We start from the raw sequence: 17040 nt of genomic DNA on the forward strand, positions 1-17040 counted from the left end.
CAAACACAAACTCAACAACAGCAGTCACTAACACACAGTGTACACCTTCAGTCACTAACACAGATTATACACCGCAGTCACTAACACACAGCGTATACCTGCAGTCACTAACACACAGCGTACATCTGAGTCAATAACACAAAGTGTACACATGCAGTCACTAACGCACACTGCACACCTGGATTCACTAACACCCACTGTACAACTGGAGTCACTAAATCACAATGCACACCTGATGTCACAATCTCAGACTGTACACCTGTGGTTACTAACTCACGCTGTGCAGCTGGAGTCACTTGCTCACAGTTCAAACCTGCAGTCACTAACACACAGTGTAAATCATCAGTCACTAACACACAGTGTACACCTGCAGGCACTAACACACAATGTACACATGCAGTCACTAACACACAGTGTACACCAGCAGTCACTAACACTCATTGTACAGCTGCAGTCACTAACACATAGTGTACACCTGGAGTCATGAAGACACAGTGTACACATGGAGTCACTAACACACATTGTACTCCTGGACTCACCAACACACAGTGTACACCTGGAGTCACTAACACACAGTGTACACCTGCACTCACTAACACACAATGGACACCTGGAGTCACTAACACATTGTGCACTCTTGCAGTCACCAATTCACACTGTACACCTGGAGTTACTAACTCACACTGTGCAGCTGGAGTCACTAACTCACTGTAAAAACCTGCAGTCACTAACACAAGGTGTACACCAACAGTCACTAACACACAGCATACACCTGCAGTCACTAACACACAGTGTACACATGCAGTCACTAACGCACAGTGCACACCTGGATTCACTAACACCCACTGTACATCTGGAGTCACTAAATCACAATGCACACCTGGAGTCACAAACTCGCACTGTACACCTGAAGTCACTAACTCACGCTGCGCAGCTGGAGTCACTTACTCATAGTTCAAACCTGCAGTCTCTAACACACAGTGAAAACCATCAGTCACTAACACACAGTGTACACCTGCAGTTACTAACAGACAGTGTACACCTGAAGTCACAAACACAAACTCAACACCAGCCGTCACTAACACACAGTGTACACCTTCAGTCACTAACACAGATTGTACACCTGCAGTCACTAACACACAGCGTATACCTGCAGTCACTAACACACAGTGTACACCTGAGTCAATAACACAAAGTGTACACATGCAGTCACTAACGCACAGTGCACACCTGGATTCACTAACACCCACTGTACAACTGGAGACACTAAATCACAATGCACACCTGATGTCACGAACTCACACTGTACACCTGGAGACAATAACTCACGCTGTGCAGCTGCAGTCACTTACTCACAGTTCAAACCTGCAGTCACTAACACACAGTGCAAACCATCAGTCACTAACACACAGTGTAAACCTGCAGTCACTAACACACAGTGTACACATGCAGTCACTAACACACAGTGTACACCTGCAGCCACTAATTCACAATATACACCTGAAGTCACGAACTAACACTATACAATTGCAGTAACCAACTCAAGTTATATACCTGCAGTCACTAATTCACACTGTACACCTGGAGTCACTAACTCACACTGTGCAGCTGGAGTCACTAACTCACAGTGCAAACCTGCAGTCACTAACACACAGTGTACACCATCAGTCACTAACCCCCAGTGTACACCTGCAGTCACTAACACACAGTGTACACCTGCAGTCACTAACACACAGTGCACACCTGGATTCACTAACACCCACTGTACAACTGGAGTCACTAAATCACAATGCACACCTGATGTCACGAACTCAGACTGTACACCTGGAGTTACTAACTCACGCTGTGCAGCTGGAGTCACTTACTCACAGTTCAAACCTGCAGTCACTAATACACACTGTAAATCATCAGTCACTAACAAACAGTGTACACCTGCAGTCACTAACACACATTGTACACCTGCAGTCACTAACACATAGTGTACACCTGGAGTCACGAAGACACAGTGTACACATGGAGTCACTAACACACATTGTACACCTGGACTCACCAACACACAGTGTACACCTGGAGTCACTAACACACAGTGGACATTTGGAGTCACTAACACACAGTGTACACCTAGAAATACTAACACATTGTGTTAACATGCAGTCAGTAACACACAGGGTACGCCTGCAGTCACTAACACACAGTGTACATCTGGAGACATTAACACACAGAGTACACCTGCAGTCACTAAGACACAGTGTACGCCTGCAGTCACTAACACACAGTGTACACCTGCATTGACTAACAGCCAGTGTACACCTGCAGTCACTAACACAAAGTGTACACCTGCAGTCTTTAACACACAGTGTACACCTGGAGTCAGTAACACACTGTGTACACATGCAGTCACTAACACGCAGTGTACACATGCAGTCATTAACACACAGTGAAAGCCTACAGTCACTAACAGACTGTGCACACCTGCAGTCACTAACATACAGTGCACTCCCGGAGTCACTAAATCACACTGTTCACCTGGAGTCACTAACACACAGTGTATACCTGGAGTCACTAACACAAAGTATACATCTGGAGTCAGCAACACACATGTACACCTGCACTCACTAACACTCAGTGTACATTTGGAGTCACTAACACACAGTGTACACCTTCAGTCACTAACACAGTGTACACCTTAAGTCACTAACACACAGTGTACACTTGCAGTCACTAACACACAGTGTACATCTGGAGACATTAACACACAGTGTAAACCTGCAGTCACTAACAAACAGTGTACACCTGCTGTCACTAACACAGTGTTAACATGCGTTGACTAACAGCCAGGGCACACCTGCAGTCACTAACACAAAGTTTACACCTGCAGTCATTAACACACAGTGTACACCTGGAGTCAGTAACACACTGTGTACACCTGCAAACACTAACACACAGTGTACACATGCAGTCATTAAGACACAGTATAAACCTACAGTCACTAACACACAGTGTACACATGCGGTCAATAAAACAAGGTGTAAACCTACAGTCACTAACAGACAGTGCACACCTGCAGTCACTAACATACAGTGCACTCCTGGAGTCACTAAATCACACTGTTCACCTGGAGTCACTAACACGCAGTGTACACCTGGAGTCACTAACACAAAGTGTACATCTGGAGTCAGCAACACACAGTGTACACCTGCACTCACTAATCCTCAGTGTACATTCGGAGTCACTAACACACAGTGTACACCTTCAGTCACTAACACACAGTGTACACCTTTAGTCACTAACACACAGTGTACACCTGCAGTCACTAACACACTGTGTACATCTGGAGACATTAACACACAGTGTACACCTGCAGTCACTAACAAACAGTGTACACCTGCTGTCACTAACACAGTGTTAACCTGCGTTGACTAACAGCCAGTGCACACCTGCAGTCACTAACACAAAGGTTACACCTGCAGTCATTAACACACAGTGTACACCTGGAGTCAGTAACACACTGTGTACACCTGCAGTCACTAACACACAGTGTACACATGCAGTCATTAACACACAGTGTAAACCTACAGTCACTAACACACAGTGTAAACCTACAGTCACTAACAGACAGTGCACACATGCAGTCATTAACACACAGTGTAAACCTACAGTCACTAACACACAGTGTACACATGCGGTCATTAACACACAGTGTAAACCTACAGTCACTAACAGACAGTGCACACGCATTCACTAACACACAGTGCATACCTGGAGTCACTAACACACAGGGTACACCTGCAGTTACTAACAAGAGTGTACACCTGCAGTCACAAACAGACACTGTACACCTGGCTTTACCAACACACACTTAACACCAGCAGTCACTAACAGAAAGTGTACACCTGGTGTCACTAACACAAACTCAACACCAGCAGTCACTAACACACTGTGTACAGCCGGAGTCACAAACTCACACTGTACACCCGCAGTCACTAACTCACACTGTACACCTGGAGTCACGAGACCACACTGTACACTTGCAGTCACTAACTGAAAATGTGTACACCTGGAGTCACTAACTCACACTGTGCACCTGGAGTCATGAACTCACAGTGTACACCTGGAGTCAGTAACCAACAGTGTACACCTAGAGTCAATAACTCAAAATGTACAGCTGGAGTCACGAACTCATACTGTACACCTGCAGTTATGAACTCACATTGTACGCCTGGAGTCACGAGTTCACAATGTACTCTTGCAGTCACTAACTGAAACTGTGTACACCTGGAGTCACTAACTCACATTGTGCACCTGGAGTCATGAACACACAGTGTACACCTGTAGTCATAAATATGCAGTGTACACCTGGAGTCACTAACACTCAGTGGACACCTGCAGTGACCAACACACATTGGACACGTGGAGTCACTAACACACAGCGTGTACCTGCAGTCACTAACATACAGCGTACACCTGCAGGCACTAACACACAGTGTACACCTTCAGTCACTAACACACAGTGTACACATGCAGTAACCAACAAACAGTGTACACCTGGAGTCACTAACACACACTGTACACCTGCAGTCACTAACTCAAACTGTACACCTGGAGTCTAAGCTCACACTGTACACTTCCTGTTACTAACTGAAACTGTGTACTCCTGGAGTCACTAACTAACACTGTGAACCTGGACTCACGAACTCTCAGTCTACACCTGGAGTCACTAACTCACAGTGTACACCTGGAGTCACTAACACAAAGTGTACATCTGGAATCAGCAACACACAGTGTACACCAGCACTCACTAACACTCAGTGTACATTTGGAGTCACTAACACACAGTGTACACCTTCAGTCACTAACACACAGAGTACACCTTTAGTCACTAAAATACAGTGTACACCTGCAGTCACTAACACACAGTGTACATCTGGAGACATTAACACACAGTGTACACCTGCAGTCACTAACAAACAGTGTACACCTGCTGTCACTAACACAGTGTTAACCTGCGTTGACTAACAGCCAGTGCACACCTGCAGTCACTAACACAAAGTTTACACCTGCAGTCATTAACACACAGTGTACACCTGGAGTCAGTAACACACTGTGTACACCTGCAGTCACTAACACACAGTGTACACATGCAGTTATTAACACACAGTGTAAACATACAGTCACTAACACACAGTGTACACATGCGGTCATTAACACACAGTGTAAACCTACAGTCACTAACAGACAGTGCACACCTGGAGTCACTAACACACAGTGCACACCTGGAGTCACTAACACACAGGGTACAGCTGCAGTTACTAACAAGAGTGTACACCTGCAGTCACAAACAGACTGTGTACACCTGGCGTTACCAACACACACTTAACACCAGCAGTCACTAACAGAAAGTGTACACCTGGTGTCACTAACACAAACTCAACACCAGCAGTCACTAACACACTGTGTACAGCTGGAGTCACAAGCTCACACTGTACACCCGCAGTCACTAACTCACATTGTACACCTGGAGTCACGAGCCGACACTGTAAACTTGCAGTCACTAACTGAAAATGTGTACACCTGGAGTCACTAACTCACACTGTGCACCTGGAGTCATGAACTCACAGTGTACACCTGGAGTCAGTAACCAACAGTGTACACCTAGAGTCACTAACTCAAAATGTACAGCTGGAGTCACGAACTCATACTGTACACCTGCAGTCATGAACTCACATTGTACGCCTGGAGTCACGAGCTCACAATGTACTCTTGCAGTCACTAACTGAAACTGTGTACACCTGGAGTCACTAACTCACATTGTGCACCTGGAGTCATGAACACACAGTGTACACCTGCAGTCATAAATATGCAGTGTACACCTGAAGTCACTAACACTTAGTGGACACCTGCAGTGACAAACACACATTGGACAAATGGAGTCACTAACACACAGTGTACACCTGCAGTCACAAACATGCAATGTACACCTGGAGTCACTAACCAACAGTGTACACCTGGAGTCAATAACAAACAGAGTACACCTGGAGTCACTAACACAGAGTGTACGCCTGCAGTCACTAGCACACAGTGTACATCTGCAGTCACTAACACACAGTATACGCCTGCAGTCACTAATACACAGTGGACAACATCAGTCACTAACACACAGTGCACATCTGGAGTCACTAACACACTGTGTACACCTGTAGTCACTAACACACAGTGTAAACCTGCAGTCACCAACACATAGTGGACACCTGGAGTCACTAACACACTGCGTACACCTGCAGTTAATAATTCACAATGTACACATGAAGTCACGAACTAACACTATGCAACTGCAGTAACTAACTCACATTGTATACCTGCAGTCACTAATTCACACTGTACACCTGGAGTCGCTAACTCACACTGTGCAGCTGGAGTCACTAACTCACAGTGTACACCATCAGTCAATAACACACAGTGTACACCTGCAGTCAGTAACACACAGTGTACACCTTGAGTCACTAAAACAAAGTGTACATCAGGAGTCACCAACACACAGTGTACACCTGCAGTCACTAACACTCAGTGTACATTTGGAGTCACTAACACACAGTGTACAACTTCAGTCACTAACACACAGTGTACACCTGCAGTCACTAACAAACAGTGTACACCTGCAGTCACTAACACAAAGTGTACGCCTGCAGTCATAAACATGCAGTGTACACCTGGAGTCACTAACACACAGTGTACACCTGGAGTCAGTAAGCCTCAGTGGACACCTGCAGTCACTAACTCACACTGTGCAGCTGGAGTCACTAACTCACAGTGCAAACCTGCTGTCACTAATAAACAGTGTACACCATCAGTCACTAACAAACAGTGTACACCTGCAGTCATTAACTGACAGTCTATATATGTAGTCACTAACACACAGTGTACACTTGGAGTCATTAACACACAGTGTACACCTGGAGTTAGTAACACACTGTGTACACCTGCAGTCACTAACACGCAGTGTACACCTGCAGTCACTAACACACAGTATACACATGCAGTCATTAGCACACAGTGTAAACCTACAGTCACTAACACAAAGCGTATACCTACAGTCACTAACACACAGCATACACCTGCAGTCAAAATCACTCAGTGTACACCTGCAGTCAATAACAGAGAGTGTACACCTGCAGTCACTGACACTCAGTGCACACCTGCAGTCACTAACACACAGTGCACCCATGGAGTCACTAAATCACACTGTTCACCTCGAGTCACTAACACACAGTGTACACCTGGAGTCACTAAGACACAGTGCACAACTGCAGTCACTAACACACATTGTACACCATCAGTCACTAACACACAGTGCACAACTACAGTCACTAACACAGAGTGTACAGCTGGAGTCATTAACACACAGTGTAAATCTGGAGTCACCAACACACAGTGTAAACCTGCAGTCACTAACACACAGTGTCCACCTGCAGTCACTAACACACAGAGTGTACACCTTTAGTAACTAACACACAGTGTACACCTGGAGTCACTAAGACACAGTGCACAACTGCAGTCACTAACACACAGAGTACACCTGGAATCACTAACACACAGTTTACATCTGGAGTCACCAACACACAGTGTACACCTGCAGTCACCAACACACAGTGGACACCTGGAGTCACTAACACACAGTGTACACCTGCAGTCACTAATTCACAATATACACCTGAAGTCACGAACTAACACTATGCAACTGCAGTAACTAACTCACGTTGTATACCTGCAGTCACTAATTCACACTGTACACCTGGAGTCACTAACTCACGCTGTGCAGCTGCAGTCACTTACTCACAGTTCAAACCTGCAGTCACTAACACACAGTGTAAACCATCAGTCACTAACACACAGTGTACACCTGCAGTCACTAACACACAGTGTACACCTTGAGTCACTAAAACAAAGTGTACATCAGGAGTCACCAACACACAGTGTACACCTGCAGTCACTAACACACGGTGTACACTGGCAGTCACTAACTCACAGTGTACACCTGCAATCACTAACACACAGTGCACCCATGGAGTCACTAAATCACACGGTTCACCTCGAGTCACTAACACACAGTGTACACCTGGAGTCACTAAGACACAGTGCACAACTGCAGTCACTAACACAGTGTGCACCTGGAATCACTGACACACAGTGCACAACTGCAGTCACTAACACACAGTGTACATCTGGAGTCACTAACACACAGTGTACACCTGCAGTCACTAACACAAAGAGTGTACACCTTTAGTAACTAAAACACAGTGTACACCTGGAGTCAATAAGACACAGTGCACAACTGCAGTCACTAATTCACACTGTACACCTGGAGTCACTAACTCACGCTGTGCAGCTGCAGTCACTTACTCACAGTTCAAACCTGCAGTCACTAACACACAGTGTAAACCATCAGTCACTAACACACAATGTAAACCTGCAGTCACTAACACACAGTGTACACCTGCAGTCACTAACATACAGTATACCCCGGCAAACACTAACACACAGTGTACACCAACATGCACTACCACACAGTGTACACCTGCAATCACTAACACACAGTGTACACCTGCAGTCACTAACACAGAGCGGACACCAGAAGTCAAAAACTGACAGTGTACACCTGAAGTCACAAACACAAACTCAACACCAGCAGTCACTAAAACACTGTGTACATCTGCAGTCACTAACAAAAAGTGTACACCTGGAGTCACTAACACACAGTGTACACCTGCAGTCACTAACACAAAGTGTACACCTGCAGTCACTAACTCACATTGTACACCTGGAGTCACTAACACACTGTGTACACCTGCATTCACTAACACACAGTGTACACATGCAGTCATTAACACACAGTGTAAACCTACAGTCAGTAACAGACAGCGTATACCTGCAGTCACTAACACACAGCGTACATCTGCAGTCACTAACACACAGTGTACAGCTGCAGTCACTAACACTCAGAGTACACCTGCAGTCTCTAACACACACTGTACCCCTGGATTCAATAACTCACTGTACACCTGGAGTCGCTAACTCACAGTGCAACCAGCAGTGAATAATACACCGTGTACACCATCAGTCACTAACAAACAGTGTACACCTGCAGTCATTAACTCACAGTGTACATCTGTAGTCACTAACACACCGTTTACACTTGGAGTCATTAACACACAGTGTACACCTGGAGTCAGTAACACACTGTGTACACCTGCAGTCACTAACACGCAGTGTACACCTGCAGTCACTAACACACAGTGTACACATGCAGTCATTAGCACACAGTGTAAACCTACAATCACTAACACACAGCGTATACCTGCAGTCACTAACACACAGCGTACACCTGCAGTCAATAACACTCAGTGTACACCTGCAGTCAATAACAGAGAGTGTACACCTGCAGTCACTAACACTCAGTGCACACGTGCAGTCACTAACACACAGTGCACCCATGGAGTCACTAAATCACACTGTTCACCTCGAGTCACTAACACACAGTGTACACCTGGAGTCACTAAGACTCAGTGCACAACTGCAGTCACTAACACAGTGTACACCTGGAGTCACTAACACACAGTGCACAACTGCAGTCACTAACACACAGTGTACATCTGGAGTCACCAACACACTGCGTGCACCTGCAGTCACTAACACACACAGTACACCTGGAGACACCAATACACAGTGTAAACCTGCAGTCACTAACACACAGTGTACACCTGGAGTCACTAACACACAGTGCACACCTGGAATCAGTAAGCCTAAGTGGACACCTGCAGTCACTAACTCACACTGTGCAGCTGGAGTAACTAACTCACAGTGCAAACCTGCTGTCACTAATACACAGTGTACACCATAAGTCACTAACACACAATGTACACTGGCAGTCACTAACTCACATTGTACACCTGGAGTCAATAACACACTGTGTACACCTGCATTCACTAACACACAGTGTACATATGCAGTCATTAACACACAGTGTAAACCTACAGTCAGTAACAGACAGCGTATACCTGCAGTCACTAACACACAGTGTACATCTGCAGTCACTAACACACAGTGTACAGCTGCAGTCACTAACACACAGTGTACACCTGCAGTCACTAACACTCAGAGTACACCTGCAGTCACTAACACACAGAGTACACCTGGAATCACTAACACACAGTTTACATCTGGAGTCACCAACACACAGTGTACACCTGCAGTCACCAACACACAGTGGACACCTGGAGTCACTAACACACAGTGTACACCTGCAGTCACTAATTCACAATATACACCTGAAGTCACGAACCAACACTATACAACTGCAGTAACTAACTCACGTTGTATACCTGCAGTCACTAATTCACACTGTACACCTGGAGTCACTAACTCACGCTGTGCAGCTGCAGTCACTTACTCACATTTCAAAGCTGCAGTCACTAACACACAGTGTAAACCATCAGTCACTAACACACAATGTAAACCTGCAGTCACCAACACATAGTGGACACCTGGAGACACTAACACACAGAGTACACCGGCAGTCACTAATTCACAATGTACACATGAAGTCACGAACTAACACTATACAACTGCAGTAACTAACTCACGTTGTATACCTGCAGTCACTAATTCACACTGTACACCTGGAGTCACTAACTCACACTGTGCAGCTGGAGTCACTAACTCACAGTGCAAACCTGCAGTCACTAACACACATTTTACACCATCAGTCACTAACACACAGTGTACACCTGCAGTCACCAACACACAGTGGACACCTGGAGTCACTAACACACAGTGTACACCTGCAGTCACTAACACTCAGTGTACATTTGGAGTCACTAACACACAGTGTACAACTTCAGTCACTAACACACAGTGTACACCTGCAGTCACTAACACACAGTGTACACCTGCAGTCACTAACACAAAGTGTACGCCTGCAGTCATAAACATGCAGTGTACACCTGGAGTCACTAACACACAGTGTACACCTGGAGTCAGTAAGCCTCAGTGGACACCTGCAGTCACTAACTCACACTGTGTTGCTGGAGTCACTAACTCACAGTGCAAACCTGCTGTCACTAATAAACAGTTTACACCATCAGTCACTAACACACAGTGTACACTTGCAGTCATTAACTGACAGTGTACATATGTAGTCACTAACACACAGTGTACACTTGGAGTCATTAACACACAGTGTACACCTGGAGTCAGTAACACACTGTGTACACCTGCAGTCACTAACACGCAGTGTACACCTGCAGTCACTAACACACAGCGTACACCTGCAGTCAAAATCACTCAGTGTACACCTGCAGTCAATAACAGAGAGTGTACACCTGCAGTCACTAACACTCAGTGCACACCTGCAGTCACTAACACACAGTGCACCCATGGAGTCACTAAATCACACTGTTCACCTCGAGTCACTAACACACATTGTACACCTGGAGTCACTAAGACACAGTGCACAACTGCAGTCACTAACACACAGTGTACACCTGGAGTCACTAACACACAGTGCACAACTACAGTCACTAACACAGAGTGTACAGCTGGAGTCATTAACACACAGTGTAAATCTGGAGTCACCAACACACAGTGTACACCTGCAGTCACTAACACACAGTGTCCACCTGCAGTCACTAACACACAGAGTGTACACCTTTAGTAACTAACACACAGTGTACACCTGGAGTCACTAAGACACAGTGCACAACTGCAGTCACTAACACACAGAGTACACCTGGAATCACTAACACACAGTTTACATCTGGAGTCACCAACACACAGTGTACACCTGCAGTCACCAACACACAGTGGACACCTGGAGTCACTAACACACAGTGTACACCTGCAGTCACTAATTCACAATATACACCTGAAGTCACGAACTAACACTATACAACTGCAGTAACTAACTCACGTTGTATACCTGCAGTCACTAATTCACATTGTACACCTGGAGTCACTAACTCACGCTGTGCAGCTGCAGTCACTTACTCACAGTTCAAACCTGCAGTCACTAACACACAGTGTAAACCATCAGTCACTAACACACAGTGTAAACCTGCAGTCACCAACACATAGTGGACACCTGGAGTCACTAACACACAGTGTACACCTGCAGTCACTAATTCACAATGTGCACATGAAGTCATGAACTAACACTATACAACTGCAGTAACTAACTCAAGTTGTATACCTGCAGTCACTAATTCACACTGTACACCTGGAGTCACTAACTCACGCTGTGCAGCTGCAGTCACTTACTCACAGTTCAAAGCTGCAGTCACTAACACACAGTGTAAACCATCAGTCACTAACACACAGTGTAAACCTGCAGTCACCAACACATAGTGGACACCTGGAGTCAAAAACACCCAGAGTACACCGGCAGTCACTAATTCACAATGTACACATGAAGTCACGAACTAACACTATACAACTGCAGTAACTAACTCACGTTGTATACCTGCAGTCACTAATTCACACTGTACACCTGGAGTCACTAACTCACACTGTGCAGCTGGAGTCACTAACTCACAGTGCAAACCTGCAGTCACTAACACACATTTTACACCATCAGTCACTAACACACAGTGTACACCTGCAGTCACCAACACACAGTGGACACCTGGAGTCACTAACACACAGTGTACACCTGCAGTCACTAACACTCAGTGTACATTTGGAGTCACTAACACACAGTGTACAACTTCAGTCACTAACACACAGTGTACACCTGCAGTCACTAACACACAGTGTACACCTGCAGTCACTAACACAAAGTGTACGCCTGCAGTCATAAACATGCAGTGTACACCTGGAGTCACTAACACACAGTGTACACCTGGAGTCAGTAAGCCTCAGTGGACACCTGCAGTCACTAACTCACACTGTGTTGCTGGAGTCACTAACTCACAGTGCAAACCTGCTGTCACTAATAAACAGTTTACACCATCAGTCACTAACACACAGTGTACACTTGCAGTCATTAACTGACAGTGTACATATGTAGTCACTAACACACAGTGTACACTTGGAGTCATTAACACACAGTGTACACCTGGAGTCAGTAACACACTGTGTACACCTGCAGTCACTAACACGCAGTGTACACCTGCAGTCACTAACACACAGTGTACACATGCAGTCATTAGCACACAGTGTAAACCTACAGTCACTAACACAAAGCGTATACCTGCAGTCACTAACACACAGCGTACACCTGCAGTCAAAATCACTCAGTGTACACCTGCAGTCAATAACAGAGAGTGTACACCTGCAGTCACTAACACTCAGTGCACACCTGCAGTCACTAACACACAGTGCACCCATGGAGTCACTAAATCACACTGTTCACCTCGAGTCACTAACACACAGTGTACACCTGGAGTCACTAAGACACAGTGCACAACTGCAGTCACTAACACAGAGTGTACAGCTGGAGTCATTAACACACAGTGTAAATCTGGAGTCACCAACACACAGTGTACACCTGCAGTCACTAACACACAGTGTCCACCTGCAGTCACTAACACACAGAGTGTACACCTTTAGTAACTAACACACAGTGTACACCTGGAGTCACTAAGACACAGTGCACAACTGCAGTCACTAACACACAGAGTACACCTGGAATCACTAACACACAGTTTACATCTGGAGTCACCAACACACAGTGTACACCTGCAGTCACCAACACACAGTGGACACCTGGAGTCACTAACACACAGTGTACACCTGCAGTCACTAATTCACAATATACACCTGAAGTCACGAACTAACACTATACAACTGCAGTAACTAACTCACGTTGTATACCTGCAGTCACTAAATCACATTGTACACCTGGAGTCACTAACTCACGCTGTGCAGCTGCAGTCACTTACTCACAGTTCAAACCTGCAGTCACTAACACACAGTGTAAACCATCAGTCACTAACACACAGTGTAAACCTGCAGTCACCAACACATAGTGGACACCTGGAGTCACTAACACACAGTGTACACCTGCAGTCACTAATTCACAATGTGCACATGAAGTCATGAACTAACACTATACAACTGCAGTAACTAACTCAAGTTGTATACCTGCAGTCACTAATTCACACTGTACACCTGGAGTCACTAACTCACGCTGTGCAGCTGCAGTCACTTACTCACAGTTCAAAGCTGCAGTCACTAACACACAGTGTAAACCACCAGTCACTAACACACAGTGTAAACCTGCAGTCACCAACACATAGTGGACACCTGGAGTCACTAACACCCAGAGTACACCTGCAGTCACTAATTCACAATGTACACATGAAGTCACGAACTAACACTATACAACTGCAGTAAGTAACTCACGTTGTATACCTGCAGTCACTAATTCACACTGTACACCTGGAGTCACTAACTCACACTGTGCAGCTGGAGTCACTAACTCACAGTGCAAACCTGCAGTCACTAACACACATTGTACACCATCAGTCACTAACACACAGTGTACACCTGCAGTCACTAACACAAAGTGTACACCTGCAGTCGTTAACACACAGTGTACACATGGAGTCAGTAACACGCAGTCTACACATGCAGTCATTAACACACAGTGAAAACCGACAGTCACTAACAGACTGTGCACACCTGCAGTCACTAACACACAGTGCACACCTGGTGTCACTAACACACAGGGTACACCTGCAGTTACTAACAAGAGTGTACACCTGCAGTCAGAAACAGACACTGTACACCTGGCGTTACCAACACACACTTAACACCAGCAGTCACTAACAGAAAGTGTACACCTGGTGTCACTAAAACAAACTCAACACCAGCAGTCACTAACACACTGTGTACTGCTGGAGTCACAAACTCACACTTTACACCCCGCAGTCACTAACTCACATTGTACACCTGGAGTCACGAGCCCACACTGTACACTTGCAGTCTCTAACTGAAAATGCGTACACCTGGAGTCACTAACTCACACTGTGCACATGGAGTCATGAACTCACAGTGTACACCTGGAGTCAGTAACCAACAGTGTACACCTGGAGTCACTAACTCACAATGTACAGCTGGAGTCAAGAACTCACACTGTACACCTGCAGTCATGAACTCACTTGTACGCCTGGAGTCACGAGGTCACAATGTACACTTGCAGACACTAACTGAAACTGTTTACACCTGGAGTCACTAACTCACACCGTGCACCTGGAGTCATGAACACACAGTGTACACCTGCAGTCATATTTATGCAGTGTACACCTGGAGTCACTAACACTCAGTGTACAACTGGAGTCACTAACACTCAGTGGACTACTGCAGTGACCAACACACATTGGACACCTGGAGTCACTAACACACAGTGTACGCCTGCAGTCACTAACACACAGTGTACACCTTTAGTCACTAACACACAGTGTACGCCTGCAGTCATAAACATGCATTGCACACCTGGAGTCACTAACGCAAAGTGTACACCTGGAGTCACTAACACACAGTGTACACCTGCACTCACTAACACGCAATGGACAACTGGATTCACTAACACACAGTGCACACTTGCAGTCACTAATTCACACTGTACACCTGGAGTTACTAACTCACACTGTGCATTTGGAGTCACTAACTCACAGTAAAAACCTGCAGTCACTAACACACAGTGTACACATGCAGTCACTAACGCACAGTGAACACCTGGATTCACTAAGACCCATTGTACACCTGGAGTCACTAAATCACAATGCACACCTGATGTCACGAACTCACACTGTACACCTGAAGTCACTAACTTACGCTGTGCAGCTGGAGTCACTTACTCACAGTTCAAACCTGCAGTCACTAACACACAGTGCAAACCATCAGTCACTAACACACATTGTACACCTGCAGTCACTAACACATAGTGTACACCTGGAGTCACGAAGACAAGGTGTACAAATGCAGTCACTAACACAGATTGTACCCATGGACTCACTGACACACAGTGTACACCTGGAGTCACTAACACACAGTGTACACCTGGAGTCACTAACACACAGTGTACACCTAGAGATACTAACACACTGTCTACATCTGCAGTCACTAACACACAGTGTTCACATGGATTCAATAACACACAGTGTAGACCTGGAGTCAAAAACACACAGTGTACTTCTGGACTCACTGACAAACAGTGTAAACCTGGAGTCCCTGATTCGCAATATACACCTGATGTCACAAACTCACGCAGTACACCTGCAGTAACTAACTCACATTGTATACCTGCAGTCACTAACTCACACTGTATGCCTGCATCACTAACACACAGTATACAACTGCAGTCACTAACATACCGCGTACACCTGCAATCACTAACACACAGTGTACACCAACATGCACTACCACAGAGTGTACACCTGCAGTCACTCACACATAGGGTACACCTGCAGTCACTAACATACAGTGTACACCTGCAGTCACTAACACACAGCGGACACCAGCAGTCAAAAACAGACAGTGTACACCTGAAGTCAAAAACACAAACTCAACACCAGCAGTCACTAACAAAGTGTGTACATCTGATGTCACTAACACAGAGTGTACACCTGGAGTCACTAACACACACTGTACACCTGGAGTCATTAACACACAGTGTACACCTGCAGTCACTAACAAATTGTACACCTGCAGTCACTAAGTCTATTGTACACCTGGAGACACTAAAACACTGTGTACACCTGCATTCACTAACACACAGTGTACACATGCAGTCATTAAAACACAGTGTAAACCTACAGTCAGTAACACACAGCGTTTACCTGCAGTAACTAACACACAGCGTACACCTGCAGTCACTAACACACAGAGTACACATGCAGTCACTAACGCACAGTGCACAGCTGGATTCACTAACAACCACTGTACACCTGGAGTCACTAAATCATAATGTACACCTGATGTCACGAACTCACACTGTACACCTGGAGTCACTATCTCACACTGTGCAGCTGGAGTCACTTACTCAGA

Source organism: Carcharodon carcharias, chromosome 9 (genome assembly GCF_017639515.1).
Source record: "Carcharodon carcharias isolate sCarCar2 chromosome 9, sCarCar2.pri, whole genome shotgun sequence".
Taxonomy (NCBI): Eukaryota; Metazoa; Chordata; class Chondrichthyes; order Lamniformes; family Lamnidae; genus Carcharodon; species Carcharodon carcharias.